The following is a 22,033-nucleotide window of genomic DNA, read 5'->3' as shown; positions in this document are numbered from 1 at the left end:
CAGCCCCAGGCTGCACATGGGTGCTGAGGCTACTCCTGCCTGCAGCAGAGCAGAGGTTGGAATGATGTCAGACACTGATTACACACCCATTACTATGGTCTGAGTCAGGGAAATTCTCTGCCTGATGCTCTGTAGTTTCTGACACATGTAGTACTGGCAAAGCCTCTGAACATGGTGACTGTATTTTCAGTGATGATGGTGGAGGGAAACAGCTCCCCCCAGTACCCCACACTGCATGAACCCCCTTTGTACTTGAAAATATTGAAATAATTAATTCACCCAAAATATCTTCCCCAGCATTAGACTGAATCCTCTTTGCATTATTTTCTCATTTCAACTTCTCTGAGTAGGAAGGTGTAAAAGCCTGTGCTGTGACTGAACAGACTATGTATCCCAAACTAAACCCGCTTGTTTTCAGGCTTACGTGGGGAAAAGTATTTGTACGTATTACTCTATCTTCTGTTGAAAGGAAAGTTGTGCAAATGCACAAACTTGCAGTATTTTTAAGGAATTATTTTTCCTTATTGAGAACAACAACTACCTTCTGAGAGGTAAAATTTAGAGGCATCAAGGGTTAAGGGCAAGATGATGGTATTTTGGTACAGTACTGCTGCACTGTAAATACTGGACTACTGTATCAAGTAAAAGCAGAATTCCTCCTCTGCTACTTTTTAATGAGAATTTTTGCAGCATTCTCCTTTGCTAGTCCAATATACAGGCACATCACTAGACACAAGAAGACTTCAAACTACTTCTCTTGCTGTGAGTTCAAACTAGCTTACCATTTTCCCACAGTGCCATTTGAAAGACACTAATTGTCTAGACAAGAATGAACCTAAGAGGACACACTTGTTACTTACATTGACTAAACTTCTCAATGGTATCCTCATCTTCCCACCTTTATATGAGTATTTTTAAGCCAGTGGCTATGATGACTCTGTACAAAATAGCTATTTTTGCCAACAGCACAAAACTGTAGTATTACTGGAAGTCTTAATGGAATGCTTACGGATTCTCTTTTACTGGTATTTTCAATCTTTACGCTGACTCATGCTACACTTTTGAGCACTCAGCTGAAATGCTTACATGAACAGAAAAAACCCCACAACACAGATTAGCCCTTCAACAACTTAACATCTAGGGGGAAGATACATAGCTGCTAATTGATCTGCATACAGGCAGGGGAGGGAGACACTTCGGGGGGTGAGTTGTACCAGCTGGATTTCTTAACGAGAAAAAAAAAAAAATTTTTTTTCCTCTGTATAAATTGAGACTAATGAGAAGAATTGGCAGCAATCATGTTATTAGCACTCCACCAAGGTAAAAGAGAAAATGACACTTAGCTCATCTCACTCACAGCTTTCTGTATAACTAAACTCTGATGCTAATGATAGCACTATAATGATGTTCTAAGTGGTCACTCTTGCGTGCTATGAAATGAAAGAGTTTACAAGAACAATCTAGTGGGAAAACCTGAGAGCTGCAAATGACAATGCAAAGGGGAAAGCAGTAAGCTCTTTTTTTCCCTTTATTTTCCAGGCATGTCTTACGTCTGTAATATCGCAGATGACAAAAAAAAGGACAAGAAACCCGAAACCTGGCAGATAATGAACAGAACATCAATTATATTTTCAGTGCCTTAGGAAAAAACCCACCAAACCCCAGCCAGCCTGAAATTGCAATCCTCTCTTACAGTAATAGTGCAATTTGTGTGAATCAAACCCTGAATTACTTGGTTACTAATTAGTAATTTCTCACTTTTTAACTACAGCTCTCATCAAGAGTATTTTTTAAAAAAACCTGCTGCATGTGCCATGAAGTGCTGAAAATACCACGATGTATTTCCCCGCTGGTGAGCAAGCCTGCCTTCTCTTGCTAGGAAACCTGATCGGTGCAGTCCTGAGGCGCTGGGGCTGCAACCTGCCCCATCCACTCCAGCAGATCCCTACCTGCGCTCCCGGGAAGGATCTCCACCCAGCTGCTTGTATCATCATACTTTCCCAAGGCTACTGTTGTGACTCCAGGGGCTTCCTGAAGGTGGATCCACGCCATTTGCCTTCCCACAGCCACTGAGAATCCACATGAATGCTCTGTCCGGCAGTTGCAATCTCAGCCTCCCAGAGACTTCCCCCTGACCGTGCCCCTGACCGCTCTAGGAAGCACCCTGAGCCCTGCATTGCGTACAGGGAAACCGGGGCTGGGCTACGGCTCAGGACCACCTATTTATCAGCTTTTAATGTTACAACACAAGTGATTTACAGTCTTTCCTTTTCCACGGTCTGCCATCAACCACATGACCTCCAGACATGAGGTTTTTCCTCTCCAAGAGGGCTTTATCCTGCAGGAAAGGTGCAAGATGGTGAAACCCTTCACTGGGAAGTTCATTTTCACAGGGAAAGGGTTTAGAGGGCAAAGAGAAAAGGTCACGGTAGGACCTTGGCATGTAGTAGCACGAAAATTAGCAGAATTCAACTCTTTTTTCCCTCCTCTCCTTGGAATAAAAAGACCCAGGGATCTGGTATTATCTCTGAACTCTGAGGCAAGCTGGGCTGCAAGCCTTTTACACAGTGTTAATTCAAACTGCATCATTTTTTTGCTGAATTCAGTATTATGCTGAGTTTGCAGAACCTTATTCATGGAAATCATTGCTACACGCTTGGTATTTCTTCAAACCGAAAAGGGAATGTCTTAGCAAGCCTTTCTCAGGCTCAAAAGAACATGCTGTGCATTTGTTTGCATATAGGTCACCATGCTGCCAGAAAAAGCTTCTATGAAACAAAAGTTTCCAGAAACTGGCATGAACTATTGTGGGCAAGGAAAGCACCACTGAAACCAAGCCAAAAAAAGTTGCTGGTAAAGACTAGCAACTGCAGTGAAGTGTACTGAAAGGTTGCTTACATGTTCCCTCCATGGTGATGGGCGGAAGATCCCACCAAACCCTTCTGTATGGGCAGCGTGGAAGAAGTATACAAAACCTCAGGAGAACAAAAATGTTGCTCACGGAACATCCAAATCACTTTGGTTTGCAGCACGCTGTCTGTACTGGCTGGCACTCATCCAAAACTCTCCAGGAACTCATAAACACGTTGACTGAGCTGCTACCAAAAATACATTACCTATCACAAAAAACCAGCTCCTGCTTTGAGCTGGACTGGAGCACAGGCAATGTGGTGTCTGTTTTTAAAGGGAAACATGAGGGGAGAGAAAATCTTATCAAGACACACCAGAAAGTCCTGCAACAGAAATGGGCTAATTATGTAAAAAGGTGAATCTATATCATGGCAGAGCTAGAGCACTTAACCAGGCAAATTATCATTGTGACAAAGCAGCATGGCTTCTGCAAGGGGAAGTCATGTCTCCAATGGGCTCTCTTAGAATTCCTGAAGTGTGTCAAATTAGCAGCGAGGAACACTGGTATGTGTAATTAGAGTTGACTTTCAGAAATCCTTCGACAAAACCTTTAGAAATGGCTGTTAGAGAAACTCAGTTATCATAAGCTGAGAAATTGCATCAGACTGGAAATCACTTAGGATAAACTGTATTCAACAGAGGAGGAATGCAGGGACAATTTTAAGCAGGTTAGCAGTGAAATTTCTCCAGAAACTGCCTGTGGTCATGCTGTTCAACATGCCTGAGCTTCTCTGATCTCTGGAGCTACAGCAAGGTTGGGCACACTTAATTCTTCGATGGCAGACTGCCTGGATATACATACAGCATCCTCCCAAGCAGCCTGACACTCCTCCTGCAAGGTCACTGACACGATCGAGCCAGACACTCAGAACAGCTTGAAACGACAGAGGTTTAGACTGAATGTAGAGAAAAACTGAGGAACAGGTTGCCTGGAGAGGCTGTGATACCTGACCATTGAAATGAACCAAAATAGTACCCCATCCTCATAGCAGGACAGTTGTTTAGTTTTTCCTTGAGAGATTTCACAGTCACTGCAATAAACTGTATGTACAACTGACCACTGCTGCACATTACTGGGCAAAGAATTCACTGCATACGTAAAAGGATTAGTTACTCCTTATAAAAATATCCAGAGCCACATTACTGAGAGTACAAGTTTACTCAGGATATTATTATTATATATCAATATTTACATGCTGCAGCATGTATATTCCATGGTCCAATATTCCACAGACAATATTCCACTGTCCAACAACAAACGTGCTTGTATTATCCATCCTTCTTGACCTACTATCCACTGCAAAACAAAGAAACAAATTACTTGATGGATGTCAACACAAATGAAAGCCCAGATCTACTGCTTCCTAGACTTCCTTGCCCCTGTGACCCCAGCTGCAGGAGACGGTAATGGACATGCTGCCTGGTGCTCCCCTTTCTCAAATAGGAACTGCAGTTGTGTGGGAGCAAGTTGTTGAAGGCCAGCAGTAGAAAACATCTGTCCAAAGATTACACGTGGTGGGTGTCACTGACACCAGGGACTCCTGCTCTCAATGGCTCCAGCAGAGCAGCTGGTTTAGGACATGAGAAACCATACGATGCTAAATTCAACTCATAAAAGGTGCATAAACTGCAGCAGAAGTATATTTGCAGTCTGTCCACAGCAAACCACCAGCAAGGACAGGGGAAAAGAGGGACCTAAAGGCATCATCTCATCCCCCTCCTTTAACCCTAGGCAATGTAAACAGGACATCAGATCTACAAGAGTGCGCGCAGGACTCCCAACAACTTCACAGCGAAAGCCTAAAAAAGTTTATCAGTATCTCCTCACTATGCCTGTAATGCTACATTTTAATACAGAAGCCAACAGATTAGACTGTGATTCCTCAGTTAGGAATTGCAATACCTGACCTGGTGTAAGATGAACCACAGGTTTTGCTTGGAAGCGTAAGCTGGAGACCACACTTTATGTGATCTACGCAAGGTGACTCCCGACCTTCTCCTTGTTGTGTTAAGAGAGGATCAATCCTGAACTGGGAGTATTTTTAGGTCCAGTTCACATACTCTCAATCAGCTCCACTAACAGCAGAAGTAAAAAAAATCTTAGGAACAGTTTGAAGTGGTCAGCTTGAACACATCTAAGGCTCTTTGGTCAGCAGTGGCTGGAGTCTGTGTTACAAATTTGCATGTAAATGTCTCACAGTATTTCTGTTCAACAGGATTCAGGCAGAGAACGTGAAAAAAATGCTCTTTTGTTCTGACGATTTCTATTGTTTTTTTCCCTCCTAACAATTTAGCAAAAGATACTCAGGAAAAAATGGGGAGAATGATGATAAAATAATGAATAAAAGTTGAGAGCAACTTGTACTTCTGACAATTGGCAGCAGAAGCACATCAGACTTGACAGCTTTTAGAGATAAACATGCACTGTTTTTAAGTGGCAAGTGGGAGGAAAATAATTTTCCAGTCTTCCTTCCCCATCTCCTAATATTTTTTCTATGAAAAGACTTGTTCTGTGTAATCAACACTTTGTTTTTAAAGAAAGTTATCAATAACTGACACTTCAGAGCTCCTAAAATGACCATGCTTATAATTGGTTATTACGATCTCTCAATTATAGCTATAACAACAAAGGATGTGATTATATTGTCACTGCTTTCCTTTAAAAAGAAACTATTGAAAGGCCTAATGATTAATTCACCATTTTTGAGAGCTCATTGTAATGACAGCAGACTATATACAAAGGTCTCTTCAGTGAGCCCATTATTCAATTAATAAATGCTGAATACTGAGCAGTCATAGTCACATGAAACTCCCAAGAATTGTGTGAATTTTTAACCAATTAATTATCAATTACAACATCATAAAACACCAGCACAAAAATAGAAACAACGAAATTTAATTATAGATTATTCTTCTTAGTTGCCGCAAATACCATACAAGACTGATTTTGATTAATAATTCATACAGCAATAAAGTATCAGGAAAGATAATTATACTGTGCCACAATTCTCACACTGATTTCTGTAATTACAGATTACAACAGTGTTAGCAATTTAAAAAGGTTAGGGAGCAGTAGTAATTTGCTATGTCATCCTCAGCAATATTAATGTCTTCTTCTCTGAGCACCCCAGATAATTGAAAATAGACTTGCAGGCTGCCAGGCTACATGGACTTTCCTCCTGCCAAACACACTGTGTGTGTGCCAGGGCCATTAGCAAGATTGTTTTAAGAAATGAACTTTTTGCATCGATCAAGCAGCTTCTGCTGTAAAGCAGAAGGTACATGGACAACTGGAAAAGACACTGCAGAACATTCCCAGCCAGCAGCTGCAGACGTGTTGCTCTCGAGAGTGATGGCTGGTGCTTCTGACCTTCACTGGACTGTGAGTGGGAAGGGGACAGCTAAGAGAAACCGAGGGAGAATTTAACCACGGGCCTTCTAGACAGACAGGTCTGGCTGGGCACACAGCAGGGCCCCGCCGACATCGGCTAGCATTTCCTAAAGGCAAGAATTCCTGTAGCTGAGGAGGCGACACGGCTCCAACACAGTGAGTGTCCACAGCCCAGGGAGCACCCTTGGAACTGCTGAACAGCTGCAAGTGGCTCAAGGGCCACAAACCGGTCCCCCATGAGTTACATCACAGGCAGTGAGCAGAAGCGTAAGTGCCTGGGCTGACTGAAGGGCTGGGCCATGAGCCCCATTTCTGTACGGCAAGCTTCACATGGATTCCAAATGGAGATGACAATACTGGAAATTCCTTCCTTAGCTAAACTGACAGGAACACGGATGTATCCTGCAGACTGTGGAATGGCTGTTTTTGAACAGCTCATTTGTCATCACAACGCAGAGGCTTTGATGTTGGAAGTAAGACCCACTGCAAAGTCACTCACTGCTTTTCTTATTTATACCGGACCTGACCTTTAAACAGAATTGCTGAATATGACTTTAATCTGTAGCATTTTGGTTACTCACAATGGTTTTGCTATTGGCAGAATGCACACATGAGCAAAAATGTACCACAGCTTCATGTCTACATCGAATCTTTTTTTTTTTTTTTTTTTTTTTTTTTTTTTTTTTTTTTTTTTTTAATAAAGTACTGTCAGGAAGCCTGTAGTCTCAGTGATGAATGTTTATTTAAACTCCAGGTGCCTACTCTAAAGGAATTGTGCATCAGGTTGTTCAGAGATTGGTACCATAAGGAGTCAGGGATTCCCAGTGGAAGTTGCTTTGAAGAGTCCAAACAAATTCATGCTCCATATAGAGATAAAACCTATTTCTTGACTTTGGAGGGTTGTGTTATTATTGTTTCTTGAGAGAGTAACCCAGATGAACAAGGTAATCAGAGCTCACATCCTTTAGGGACGTTAGTTAACATGCAAATGATGTTAACACACAGTACATGCATTGACCTATACATTCTATACAGGCCTACTAGGCAAAGTATACACACAAATATTTTTATGACTCAGTAAAAATTATAGAATTATACTACTCATTTTCCTACACAGAGTGAGTCAGGCTTAGTTTAACATGCATTTTCAATGTTCTGTAAATAAACCGATGATGCCCTCGGGAAAGAGGCATGGTAGATGCGTGGGGGAAGACAGATTCATAGAATGGTTTAGGTTGGAAGGGACCTTGAAAATCATCTAGTTCCAGCCCCCCTGCCATGGGCAGGGACACCTTCCACATGGACCAGGTAGGAAAACAGAAGGAACAACACAAAAACTGTCCTCTATCCTTATTTCTCAGAAGCCACTTAACTGACATATCTGAACATGAAAAGTAAGAAACCCAGAACTCTTTCCTGATAAAATTTCCTCTCACAGCTTTCACATTGCTCTTTACAGTAGTGGGCTATGGTGAAGGGGACCGGAACTAAGTCTGCTACTCAAAATAGCTTATTCAAAGCAGAATGGGGAATGCCCAACACTGAAACACTGCCAGGAAACCACCAAGTACAACAAACAACATACTATGTTCTTCTTAAGTAGTCAATGGTTTCAGGACCTTGGGTAAAAGACACAACCTTTTGGATTGTTTTTGGGTGAGCTGGATTGTCATATTAAAGAATCTGAGAGGGAGAAATGAAATAGTGATTTGTTTTTATTTTGCCTTCCAGCTTGGTAAGCTCTCTGAAAAAGTTTAAGGTCTCCACACAAACAGGGGCTGGAAATTCTGGCAAAGGCCCACTGCTTTCCTTGCTTTAAATGAGTATTTGGGGGTTTTGCTTTAGAGCTGAACCCAGCTGAACCCAGCTGAGACTTCCCTGATGCCACCAAAGTTTGGAAGCTACAAATTCCGAACAACAGCACTGTGCAGCTCCTTTTAGCAGCCTTTGAATGTCAAAGATTATGCTAACAAGTTATTTGAATAAAAGTTATTAATTTCCTTTATATTCTAGTCTCAAATTTAAAGTTCCAGTGGAATTCAGTATTGAAACTCTGTACTTGAAATTTTGGTTGCAATCAAATGAGCATTGTTTTCACTTTTTAAAAAAAGAAAATAGAAAGAAAGAAAGAAAGAAAGAAAGAAAGAAAGAAAGAAAGAAAGAAAGAAAGAAAGAAAGAAAGAAAGAAAGAAAGAAAGAACCCTACCAAAAAAAAAAAATTCCCCCACAAAAAAGCAAACAGAAAAGTTCTCTCTCAAAATTGTTTTTTTTTCTTCACTAAGCTGTACTAATTACTGCTTTTCCAGCCTATCTGCAGAACTGCAGTTCTATTCGCTTGAGAGGCTATGGCCAAAACCACTGCGACTACACAAATTGCAGGGGCTGTGAAAGCAATCCAATCCCATTTTCTCCTCTCATACTGCATAGTAGTTACGGGAAAAATCTGCTCTCTTTGTTTTACCCCCGAAAGCTTTTCATCTTTGCTGCAAGTTAGCAGGTGGTCAAAACATCCTTCATCCTTCCTTGGGACACAAACTGGCAGGTCCTTTGGAACGTGTCTGTTGTGATTGATGTGTGAAGAGCAGGGACGCATGCAGTAGGTCACTGGGTTAAAACTGGGACAGACTGGCGTAGGGTGTAACTTTGCACCTTCTGCTCTCGAGAAAGAATACAGGTGTTGTCCTCTCCTTGAAGAGTGTGCCACTATCTGTCTGTGCAGCATTTTCCACAACCAAAGGGATATCAAGTATAATGTTCTCCCTTGAAAACTGAAGGAAAAGACATTTCTTTACAGCTAGATCATAGATTTTGACTAATCTATAAGTAAGTAACTAAACAAACAAATAAATAAGTATATTCTAGTGACTATTGCATTAGGATCCACAGATTAACACATCTGAATCTTGGAAGTATTATCAATACATGCAATAAATCAATTTTCAAATGTTCTTCTAATGATCAAATTATCAGAAGACCACTGAAATTACTGTTTAGAAACTCAGAGCAAGTGCCAAGGGGATACCTGGATTATGCCAAAGGATTCTTATTGTGGTTTTGATCCTGTAAAGACCCGAGAATTGCCGTTTTGTTATCAGAAGGTTTAAGCAGGAGTTGCAAGCCTTCCCACTGTTCTCAGAATCTGACACATACCTAGATGCCTATTTAAAGTCCCTTCATCCATGGAATGGCCCTGATTCTGGAACTTGACTGCCTTTCCTGTTGCAGACAATAAATCATGCCATGAAGAAAGATGCACGGAAAGCAATCAATTCTGCTGCCAACATCTACCAGACTACAGCCAAGGTAAGGAGAGGATGTGAGACAAAAATGGACACTTGGACTCAGTGCAACTGCAGTCTGACGGAGCCCAGAGAAAAAGAAAAGATTTGATGTACTTGGATACTTGTTCTGAGGGTACATAAAGCCAACGTAGCATCTGCATCTGTAGTTTCTTACAGGACTGCAAAGACAGTAGAAGGCAAATACAAGCTCTCCTTCTGTAAGATTCAGAGGAGCTTATGAAATCTTCTTTGCCATGGTAAAGAACAAGGGATTAAAGCTACAAAGACTGCTACAAGAAGAACTTGGATTTTATCTTTGTTTGAGAATACTTACGTTATTTGTTGAGCTTTTCATGAAGCTTTTTGAAGTGTGTTTGTCCTTTACCCCCACAGAACTACAATATACTCAAACAGGCTTAAAGCTGCAAAAGCCATCAAATCAAATAAAATCAAATAGGAGATTAACATCCCAAACCCAAAACTAAGCCACGCTTTATCCCAGGGAAACAGAGTAGCTTGATTATTTCTGTTTGAAAGTCTGTCATGGGAGTTCTAATCTCTGGGCATTCCTTATATGGTTCACAAACCCGAAAGGCAGAAAGGACCACCTACTCTGGCCTCCTAAAGGCAAATCAACAGCTGCCTTTATCACACAGACTTGCAATCCTGACAGAGCAAAGAAATCCAGTGTGGGTTTTTTTTGACAGGCTCTCTCTTCAACTGTTACTGGAATTATCTATACCTTTAGCCTCCAAGTTCTCTCTTGACAGATTCTGAAATAGCTGTTCCACTATTTTACCCTGGACTGACATCAAGCTAAACCAGCCATCAGTTCCCTAGGACATCCCTTTTATCTTTTTGAAATATCGGAAATACAGTTGGCAGCCCTCCAATTTTCTGGAATTTCCCATTTCCCAAGATTTATTATAAATTACCAGCCACTTAACAGAGCTTTTCAGTGACTTCCTTTAAAATTCCTGGATATAAAAGTTAGTAGGATATGAGAATGTTTAATTTCAACCACTCTTGCCTCCCAGCTCCTCCCTTGTTATAAGCAGCAGACTTTCTCTTCTTTCCATATTACTGCACAGGATGGCCACATCCTCTTCCACTGTTTCAAATACAAAAAACACCTGGGGAACACTTTTGCCTTTTATATTTTCCCTTTTTGGATATTAAACTAATAAATGTTTTATCACGACTTGTATTTCTTCATTTAACCAGAATGGCTTCTCATTAGAGTAGCTTTTTTGTTATTGATGGCAGTGTAAAATCCTAATTTTGAGAGCTGGCAGAATATTCTTCAACAATTCCCAGTGCGTTCAACGCTTTTTACTTTAAATGCAATGTTATGCCAACACAACAGATTCTAACTTTGAAAAACATCTCTTCCAATTCTGAGTACAGCGCATGCATAAATTCATATTCTCCTAGTAGATGATGTACTCTGATTGCACAAGGTCACTGTACGGGATTTGAGACCCCGTGATTCATGTTATTTAAGACTGTCCACAAATAGTACTGTTTGAAAAATTGCTTCCTTTCTTGCTTCATTTTCTCACGCAACAAGTCGCAGACATGTATTTTCCAGTTAATTTTTAAGAGACCCACTCCAACTGAAAATCTTTTGCATTCCTGCTCATGTACCACTCTCTTCAACGCCTCTCCCATAATGCTAGAAACCTGGCTAATAAAATGCCAAACAATGTGATTCTTGTGCAATCCTAATGGTTTAGACTTTCATACACTGGTTTAGAGTTACGCCGGACTTACGTAAGGCTGGTTTATGCGGTTGGATATTCACTGATGTCACTCTCTCTTCCTCTATGGTTACTTACAGCCCCTGTCTGCTCATTTGTCTTCAAGGGGAATGTGCTGTTGGTAGAGAAAGAGGCCACCAAAACCAGACATTCCCCACAGTCTCTGCAGACCTTAGCTCGGAGACCCACGAAATCCCAAGCCTTGCCCATCCAGCGTGGTGAGTGCCATCTGCTGCTACTTTTTCCCTTTCCTCGCCATTCATGAGGGGACAGACACTCTAGGACACCCTGGCTGTACCATTTCTGAGGACAACACAAAAGGAATTAGTGATGTCCTTGTCTGCACAGTGGCAATCACCACTGCCACACTACCTTCAGGGCCATGGCAGGTTTGCTCAGGGCTGTATTTTGGGCAGCTTTGACCTATGGAAGCTTTGCCTGGCTGATGAAATGTACACCCATACCTACAGTCTGGACAATATTTAAGAGAGAATTCTTTTTTTCCTGAGAAGATAAAAGTCTGTATAATTTTTCTGATGTGAATTGAGAAGCTATATTCTCCACAGATCTTGGAGACATGCAATTAAAGACTGTCAAATTTGCATGCACGCAGGATTCAATTGAAGGCTGAGCAGGCGATGTTATAACATTTCTCACTTGACTTGACAACCTTATATTCTTTTAACAGCTTTTGTGCATAATTTCCTTGCTTTAAACAAACTGAAGGTGCCATTGTGTAACCTGACCCCTGAGCTCACGAAGATGAGGATAAGGGCAGGAGCCAGGAGATTCCTGCTTCCCAACTGGCTGGCTGACCATCAATGCTCTGCAAAATCCCACCTGAACAGTCTGCAACACCACACCAAACGCAGATGGAGCAAGCAGGGCACAGGTCCCCCTGTTTTGTCACAAACGCGACTCTTGAGGAAGAATAGAACAGAAGCCACTAGCTGCCCTGGGCTTTCCTTAGCAAACCTTCTGGTTGGATTTTCAGCAATGGCTGCAGTGCGAACCCAGCCCACTCTCCAGCTGAGACCTCATGTTTTTGCTCCACAGCATGAGGGCACCAGACCTTTAGAGAAGCTAAAAAAATTCTGAATGTTGGGAAATCAACACATAATTTCAAGTTTTATGTTCCTTTTTCTTTCCCCCTCAGCTGAAACACTTTGGTGGTGGTTTTCCAATGACAGTCTGATGGAGAGAACATCACAGCCAGAAAACTCTGACTCTGTGTACCCGAAGTCTGGAAAACCTACTGTGGTTCAAAACAAGGCTTCATAGAGTGAAATTTCATAGAGTAAAATTACAAGACACAAGGTAGCCAGTCCTGTTTCTGTTGCACACGTACAGTAAGAGGCATCAGGAGATCTTCATTCAACAAGACATAGCTGGCACATTCCAGCACTTACTTGTGAAGATGTCGAGTGCCACTAATCCATGCCCTTTAATTAGATTTGAGATCCTTTGCAACAAGTGGGATCAAGCCATAAAAGCATAAGGACAAGGAGATTAAACTACAGATTAACTATAACTATATAGTATAAACAATCTGGGATAAAATAAAACTCTTATGTTCCACTGGAGATTGGCATGTTTATGTATAAAGCGGGAGATCTATAAATCTCATTGATTAGTATTTCAAACGAAAGTAAGCTAAAAGCATTACAAATTATTAACTGAAACATATAACATGAACAGTGTGCTAGGAAACAATCGATACTTCTCCATGCTTGCAACCCCCTACAGCAATTTTTGTGCTCAAAAGGGGACCAGCCTAGCTAGGAAACTCTAGTGCTTGCCAGGGAGTTTGTCTCATGTAGAAGAGAACAGTCCGCAATGTAAAAACAACTGTGCTTTTTTCTTACTTCTTCCCCCTCAACTTCTGCCTATCCTAAATGTACCTAACCTATATTGCGCACTGCAATAAAAAAATAAATTAATTTAAAAATCACTCCACGAGCCTTTCTAACTAAATCAAAGAACTTTGTTTCTTGGACATAAGATTTCTTGGACATCTTCTTTCATAAGGATGCAAACGTTGTTCTGCAGAACCTAATCCAATCTTTTTAGACAAACTTGACCACATAGAAACATAGCTTCAGGAAAGGAAGAGACAATTTTGAGCAATCAGACTAAATGAAGATTTTGCCATGAGGACAATCCAAGTCTTGTAGAAATAGGCTCAGTTAATTTATATTTATCAGAGGTCAAAATCAGGTAAGTCCATCCACAGATTCATGCCATTACCTCAAGAATTTAAAGTGCGAGTAAGACACAGTTTTGTTTACGCCCAAGAGAATGTTAAAATGCTTTAAATAAATATCTGTTGCCTGATGAAATACAGGACAGCCACCACTGGATTATGAATGGCACGATGCTATTCCGTCACAGCATACTCTTCTCACATACAGAGTGTTAAAAGCAGACACACATGTGCATGTGCCTATAGTTATACGTGTGTGTATACAAGTTATATATGTGTGTGTATACCTATATAACCACACATATATGTACATATCTATGTGCATGCATACATCTATATATCTATATCTATATACATGTGCTGAAGTATGCATAGTGTTTAATTACTACCTCTTAAAAATATGTATTATTATCTTTGTGTGTTTCATGTCACCTGGCACAAGCTTTTCAAACATTAAAAAAATGACATGTCTCTTAATTAAGAGCCCTATCAAGAGAGCAACCCACCCTTATAGGAAGGAAGAAATGCTCCTTTTACTTTACGAATTAGGTGTCTCGATATTATTTGTAGCCATTATTACACACATTTCTCACCTGAAGTACATATGCACACGTGCATTCTTCTCTGCTATGTGTGGCAAGAATTTTTACAGAAGGAGCACAAGAAAGAGGTGAAATTAAAATCCTGAAAAATATGTTTGTGCAAATGTTTTTAGTAATAATAAAGGAGAAGAGATGTGGAAAAAAACCTCTGAAATGGGAAAATCCAGAGGCAGTGGTGAAAAGTTGAAAGGATAGGGAAGAGCCAGGAGCAACATCCAGAAGGACGCCATGAATTGTGTTATTATGGATGTGTGGAAGGGTTCAAGAAAAAAGAGGGGAAAGGACCAGGTTTACCTTGGAGAAAGAGACTGCTGAAGAGGCTAGGGGCTCATGGATCAAGAGCTGCTCAGAAGGAAAGGCAGAGTAAGGATGGCTGGAGAAGTTTCCAGGGAGAAAGGCCTGTAGTAAGGGGGCAGGAGCCCAGACCTGGCTCCATTGCTCCAGGGAGGCAAAAGGGGTTGGAGTGAGAACAGGGAAATGAACTGTGAGAAAGAGTGGCTATTTTCCAGTGTTTTCAGTGAGCAAAAAGAAATTGAAGAAGCTGAAGATAAAGCACTGCATACTACAGTGAGTATGTAAGGTTGTTGGGCGGGAGCAGAAAAGAGGGTGCAGGCGGCAGAGAGAGAGATGTTTCACTGGCCAGAACAGAGAGGGGAACGACTGCCAAGGAGCTTGAAAGAGCAGTGGGAATGAAGGCAACGCCGAGAAAGAGGATTCGCGGAAATTGTCTGTTCTCCCTCTGGGAGGTGGGATGATGCTGGGAGGTGAGGAGAGAGAAAAGTCACAGGCACTCAGAGAATCAAACAGGGAAAGTGTCAGAGTGGAAGAAGAGATGAGAGGGGAGAAGTAATCACTGGTGAGAGGCTAGAGAGTGGGTGAGGACACGGTGCGAAGAGATGATAATCCAGCTGATTAGAGAATTAGGCACAGGAGATGTCAAGCAAAAGGCAGACAACAGAAGAGGCTACAGATGTGGCAAGAAGGCCCTGAGCTTAAAATAAAAATGTCAAGCAGTCCAAATACACCAGCCATGCACTTCCCCTCTGCCTGCCCCCTCTCTCCATTGCGCCACCAGGGATCAACTATCTTATTACTGCAGGGAGCAAACAAAAATCCAGCTGCCCTCAAGCTGATCCTGAAGGAACAACAGAATAGGAATGAGGAGAAATAAAAGCAGATTGACAGTAGCTGCCCGTGGATAAAAAGGAGACCTTTAGCTGTGTGGCTGTATTTGATTTACAAGGGCTTCTTCATGCAAAATGAGGCACAGCAGGGTAAACGGCTTTCTACAGAAAAGACAGCAATTCCCGCACATTAGAAAGAAAGGAAACGAGGATGTCCTGGGCTAGACTGGGATGGCTTGTGAGCTGGGGCTCCTGGCTCCGGCACTCACACAAAGGCACTGGCATTGTGCTGTGCCCACACAGGAACGGCTACACCATGCAGTGCCAGGACTCAGCTAACGAGCCCCCAGCACTTTCTTAGGTGGCTCTCACTATTCTGATTTTGAGAGTGACATCCCCTTGTAAGGAAAAGGCTCGGTTCCTCAGGAAAAGGACTACCAAGCACCGTAAAATCCTGCTCTTTCTGACAAAGATGTTCACTTCCAATTCAAGGAACAAAACACAGTATCCTGGATTGCACACTATACACTTTTGTAAATGTTCTTTTGTAGTAGCAAGTAATTAATCTTGTGTTAGAGCCTGCGAGTTTTTGAACTTGCAAACAGCTGGAAAATGCCTACTTAGGCTAGTGTGCACATCTCTGAGTAATTCCTATTTGCTAATTACTCTTCCAGAAGCTGCCAACAGCTAATCTAACGTTTTGCTAACCAGGGAGAGGTATCACATCACATAATCATGTGAATTAACAACAGAATGGTGGTGAAGAAATGGGATAAAAATCAGGTAGTTGTGAAAGAAATTAAAGCTAATTGATTTGCACCAAAAAAACCCCTGTAGCATGTAAACTCCATTTCAGAAACAAAGGGCACGGCTGGGGAACAAATAAACAAAAGTGAAACCAGCATTTGCAGAAGTTGTCAGAGTAGATTCCTTCTCTTGGTGACAGATGAGATGAGACTTAAGCCCAGGACCCCTTACAAATGAGACTTGCTAGTACTCCAGTAACCCACTGCAAACAAAGCAATATTCCCCTCTTCAACACAACAGATGTGATTCAAACTGGCAAGCCATGGCACAGAAAAGCACGATGCCCTCCCCTGCTCAGCATGGTTTTTTGCAATATTCATTGCAGCGGCCCAGAGGGAATTCCAGCTCACAGTGTGCAGAAAGCTCACCAATGTTCCTGCACAGCAGAGCAGACCCTCCCCATGGCTGAAGGGGCACCAAAGGGCAAGAAGCAGTGCTGTTGGAGGAACCACCTCGAGATGGAGCTGCCAATGAGCTGATGGGGTTCCCTTGGGCCTGTGTGGGAGGTGGGGAGAGGCAGAGGAGGAAAATCAAAGAGGTACCTTTAGATATGTGTGTGCACACTTAACTGCAGTAAGCTAATGCAGGATTTGCAGTAGGAATGCCTGCTCTGAAAATGGCAAAGGCAAGTTATTACCGGGATGAACATCCTTATTCAGCATCTCAGGGGAAACTCTGGCCACTTTCAATCAAATGTCTCTTTCTTGGAATGCTGTTAAGCTGTGGTCATCAATCCTATTTAAGGAATGGGAGGAATGGCTTCATATCAGTGCTTTCCCTCCGCACTTGATGTGACATAAAATACCAGCACATTAGCACAGGCGAAAGATACAGAGCTTGGCTGATAATGGCCGCACTCATGTATTTATTAAGCAGCCCAGGGAAGGAGGCACCAGGCGCAGAAGGCACAGTCCCTTCATTGGATGAGCTGCCTAGAGCAGCAGCTTCTTGCTACAAAGAAATCCCTCCTGAATCACTCTGTAGCCAAAGTGTAAAAGCAGCCACTTGCTGTGCTCTGATTGCCCACTTGAACTCTTCGAGAAGGTTGTGTGTATTTACCGTCAATCTTCAGCAGCGTTGCCAACTGACTTGTGGTGGAAAGACCACAAAACCTGATGGTGACCCTTACACAACCCAAACACCGCTCTGCCCCTACGCCTCAGAAGGGCATGAGGAGACCTGTAGCAGCACCCTCACATGCTGGTGGGCCACAGGCAAACCCCCTGATTTAGGAGCTTGTGCTGCCACTGGTGAGGTAGTAAGAAGAAATGATTTCCTTTACTTGGCTGCTCAACCAGATTGGTAAAATCCATTAAAGGACAAGGTGATCTGCAGTTACAGCCTAGACAGGAGCTGGAATTTGGCTCACATTGGCTGCTCAAATGCTTCACTACTGGGCACTACTAGAGGGTTTAGCATCACTTCCTTCAATATCTTTTTCTGGCTTCATCTTGTCTGTGCTGTGTATACATAAGGACACATGGACCATGAGACTCCCAACGAACTCTTGTAATGCCAGCTGTCAGCAGCCACCTCGGAGTCAATAAAAACATGCTTCAGCAAGAGATCTTGTCTATAAACATGGCAAAAATAATTATCCCAAGAAGGGTTCCCCTTCCTCTTAAAATTAGCAGTGTATACAGTCAGATAGCTCAATGTAAACACATCACTCTGAATTTCACCAGCTTCACTATCAAGCAAGGAAAAGTATGAATCCTGTAGGAAGTCTCTGCTACAAGAGATACTAAATCTGACATGTGAAGAGTTTTATTGTAGTGTTTCTAGACCGGTGAAAAGGGAAAGAAAACACATGAAGCCTAAAACCAGCAATACACCAAAGGTTACAACAGAACTGTTAAATGAGTGTCCCTGTGAGAAACGGAGAGGATCGCTGAAGCCCCTCCTGTGACTAAGGCAGTGGACAAGCTCCAGTGAAGAGCCTAGGAGAGAAAAGAGGGAGGTAGTCCTCAGACAGGACATCACAAGTTTGAGAATAGGAAGGTTTTCCACACTGCTCTAGGTAGTTTAAGCAATCATGTGTAAAATATAGGACAAAGAAGAGCACCCACGACCAGCCAAGGTCTGAGGACTAAGCCATATGTCTCAAGCCGAAAGAGCTCAGATGGTTTGAAGTAAGTATTCCAATTCTTATGGGTATTCTTAAATCTCATCTAGTTGTCCCTTTTTCCAGAGACAAAAGCAAAGTACTACATTCAGTTAAGTATGGCTGTTCCTCAGACCAGTGAACAGGACGTCTCCTGTGGTGCCCATTGGTGCTGCACAGCTTGGCAGTAGCACCGGGATAACGGGATGCATACACCCTTGTATTTAATGAAGGAACCTGTACAAAAGAGATGTCTTCAAGTGACCACTGAGAGACTGGAGAGCCCTCTAGCATGAAATAGGAGGGTGGAAAGAAGGGCTGAATGAATCATGAGCAAGGAAAAAAGGGTTGTGGCACACCCCCACACTCTTCCATTTCAGGTCTGTAAAATTCAGCTACATCGAGGTGATGCTACTGGCACTGCTCAGAGAGACAGGAGCAAGCAAGTCTGAATCAATCAGAATCTAAGAACTGAGCAAAACCCAGCAGCACAACATAGGACGGAGAAGTTGTAATCATTTACACAGGAATAACAAAGAAAGGTGAGTCCAGCAACCTTACCCTGAGCAAAGGAATCATCAGGAAAGCTTCTCCCAGAGCAGCTCCTGGGACAAAAGGTCAGGAGAAACACAGCCAGATTTCTGAGCGGAAAATCCACTCGTCTTGCAAACTCTTTCCACGTCCTTGGATGCAAAGGCACTGCAAGCTTCTGCAGAGGCAGCCTGCCCTGGAGCCCCACTGGAGCAGAGTGGGGGACATGACAAGTGCCACAGGCCAGTCTTTCAAGCAAAGGAGCAACAACCACTTAACCAACGCAAAGTGACAGCCTCAAATGCTCACGCAACAACGAAGCATCAGCAAAAGCCAAATGGAGATGAACAGAAACATGCTCTCGTATCCACAGCCATCTGTCCCTCTTTGCTCGTTGTTTTACAAATTGACCTACTGTTCCAAATCCCAGATTTTCAGAAATAGCTCTGGCTGAAGGTATTACCATGAAAAACGATCAGTGTCAGCTAACCAGTGTAACTGAGGAATTCCTTCCAGGAAGCTGAGACAACGACGACAGAAGCTGGAAAACCAAAATCCCAGAGAAGGGGAAGCAGTGGCCACTCAGATACACAGGCAAAGAGCAGCAGGAGCAACATTTGACAGTTCAAGTGATGCTCTCTTCTGCCAAAAGCAGGTGAGAAGCTTTACAAAGACTTTTTTCTGGTGCAAATGATGCATTTCAAGGAACAACCACCCACACTGGCCTTGGAGTAAAGGAGACCAGAAAAACAAGGAGATTCTTAAAATCTCTTACTGTACCAAATAAACAGCTAGTATTCTCCTATGAACTGAAAATCCCTTCAACTATTCCCAATTACTGCCTCCCCACTGTGTACAAAGATAAATTTATTCTCCAATATAATTTTTAATATGCTAAGTAGGCTTGGTAATGGCAACCCTGTTAATTTAATATCCTCAGAGATCTTTACCATCTCTCCCTCTTAGAGTTTTCCACAAAGCACCCGTCCTCATAATTTTTCAGTCTTTTCAGCCCTTAATTTCCTATTAACTTGGCATGTCTGTACTGGCCTGACCAGTTTTATTATGTGCTTTCACCAGTGGCAAGCAAATAACCCCCTCACATGGCTTTTTTGGGGGAGTTTCCCCCCCAGCACTGCCAAAGGAGCCATAACTTGCCATGTGTCCTCCCCCACCTCACAGCTCCCTCTCCCTTTGAAATGGGGAAAGATGAAAACTAGAAAACGCAACAGATGGTCTGAAATCCTCTTCCTGTGAAACCCATCACTACGGCAGCAAGCTTAGGCAATATTTCAAATATTTCCGCATGTGCCAACAGCGGCATCCATGACGAGGGATGATGAGGAGACTGCTTGTGAAACTCCCCCATAGACACTGTTTGCAACAGCCTAGTCCTCTTGTTGAAGGCTCTCTTCCCTACTCTAAATCCAATGAGAAAACTAATCTCCAGATTTAAAGCTGACAGGTGGTATATGCATAATTAAAGATGACCTAACAGAGAATGCTCTCATTTCTGGCATATTATCAGACACTTAAGCAAAGCAATTATCAGTAGGCAATCTTTTCTGTCAACAGAGATTGGATGAAACATTTTGCCAGTCAGGAAGATATTGTAATGATGATACATATGCATTTGCAGATACTCCGGCAATATAATATAGACTTAAATCTCTCCCGTCTCAGACAAATGTCTTCATCACCTATGGAGGACCACAGTATCATCTCACATTTTCATGTTCTGCTGTGCCATTTCCACAGACTCACCAGACAAAATACACAGACTCCACCTTGCTCCTACTCATGTCAACCTTTTCCTTCCATCCATCTACACTACAAGTCCTCCCATTTCTCTCCACCTAGGGAATGATAGTCTTACTGCACTCTTGAGCTCCTGCACTTTTTCCACCTGCACTGCCCGGTAGATGGCTGATCTGTGGACCAGGAAACCTCCTTCTGCCTTTTTTTCCCCCCAAAAGCAAGCAAAACCCCAGAAAACCTGTCCTCCCCCTTTCTTGCTCTAACACAAACAAAAATATAGCTCCTTCAACCGAATCCAACCAAGCCTTCCCTAAATCCCTTCTTCTTCATCCACAGGTAGCCGTCACCTGTGGCACATCCGGGACTGGGCACTATATTGCTCTTTCGCTCCTTGTCATAGCTTTTGTGACATGAACACCTGCAGGGAAGAATTAGGGACCTCACACATCTCTGTGGACTGTGCCTGTTGTGAACAACCATGTCTTACTCAGGACCACAAGCTGAGCGTCTTTACCTTGGGAGCTGTGACAGTGGACGAGATGAGCGGCCTTGTTCTCTTTAGCTTATAGAGGGGGCAAACACAAGTGGAGATCAGTTGGGAATTTTATGTGGAATCAACCCAAAAATCTATACTAGAACTAGGAATATCTTCCCTGCTTTTTGGTTAACAAGCAGATGGTATGGTCTCCCAAAATAGCAGTGTCACCCATGTAGTTTGAAAGAAGCAGAAACTTTTTAACCTAAACTCTTAAAATGCTTCCTTCAAGCAGTGTTTTGCAATGAATCCAGAGAGAGTTCTGTGCCTTTTTTTTTTTTTTTTTTTTTTTTTTTCCGCCTGAGCAGGGATTTTTAAAAAAGAATATTTTGTGGAAGAAAGACAGGGAGAACAAAAAACAGTTAGGAAAAGGAAAGCCTAAAAAGGTTAGTGGTTTTCTTAATTTTGGGTAAATTAGGGCTGTGAGAAATATTATAAACCGCAATTATATACACACATGGGATTGCATTTTACCTTATGAAAGAGCTGCTCTTAGGTATAAAATTGCTTTAATATTGCACTACGACAAATGTTTTTTTTTAAAAGAGGCTTATGATAATGGATTTTCAAAGCAAAAGTAAAGCTGCTTTTCCCTGAGAACAGGGCTTTAGAGAAGGGAAACTTCACAATGCCAGTGGTGTGCGTTTTGCTGCATTTCACAAGATCTCTCATTACTTAAATTCCGATGTATTTATGTCATACATGGATAAATGATCTCATTGTTCAGAACATGTCTTTATATGAACATCTCTGCTGTTAGAACTAGCATTATTTAGCTGGGTTTTTTTTTTCTCTCTCCTTACCAAGTCAGAACAAAAGTGTCTTTTATCGCAGTTTTGTGAACTTCACGCAAATGGCAGTTTTTACACATCAAGCGTCAGTTTAATAACACTAATGATAAGAGGGGAATTGAAAAAATAGGCTGATTTTTTGGCAAGCAAATCAGAATTTATAGAGAAGATTCTACAATGTCAAATTTCATTGCCCTGTGTTATCAAAAGCACGAGTAGTGAGAATTAAGATTAAA

The 22,033-nt window shown here is 42.2% G+C and overlaps 1 protein-coding gene across 8 annotated transcripts in view; it reads right to left on the bottom strand.

Moving 5' to 3' along the window:
* BACH2 (BTB domain and CNC homolog 2) overlaps positions 1-22,033 on the bottom strand; it is a 190,165-nt gene that overhangs the window by 50,624 nt on the left and 117,508 nt on the right. The window lies entirely within an intron of this gene.

Source organism: Hirundo rustica, chromosome 3 (assembly GCF_015227805.2).
Source record: "Hirundo rustica isolate bHirRus1 chromosome 3, bHirRus1.pri.v3, whole genome shotgun sequence".
Taxonomy (NCBI): domain Eukaryota; kingdom Metazoa; phylum Chordata; class Aves; order Passeriformes; family Hirundinidae; genus Hirundo; species Hirundo rustica.
Note: the sequence above shows the minus strand (reverse complement) of the source record. Positions and strands in the feature narration are given on the sequence as shown.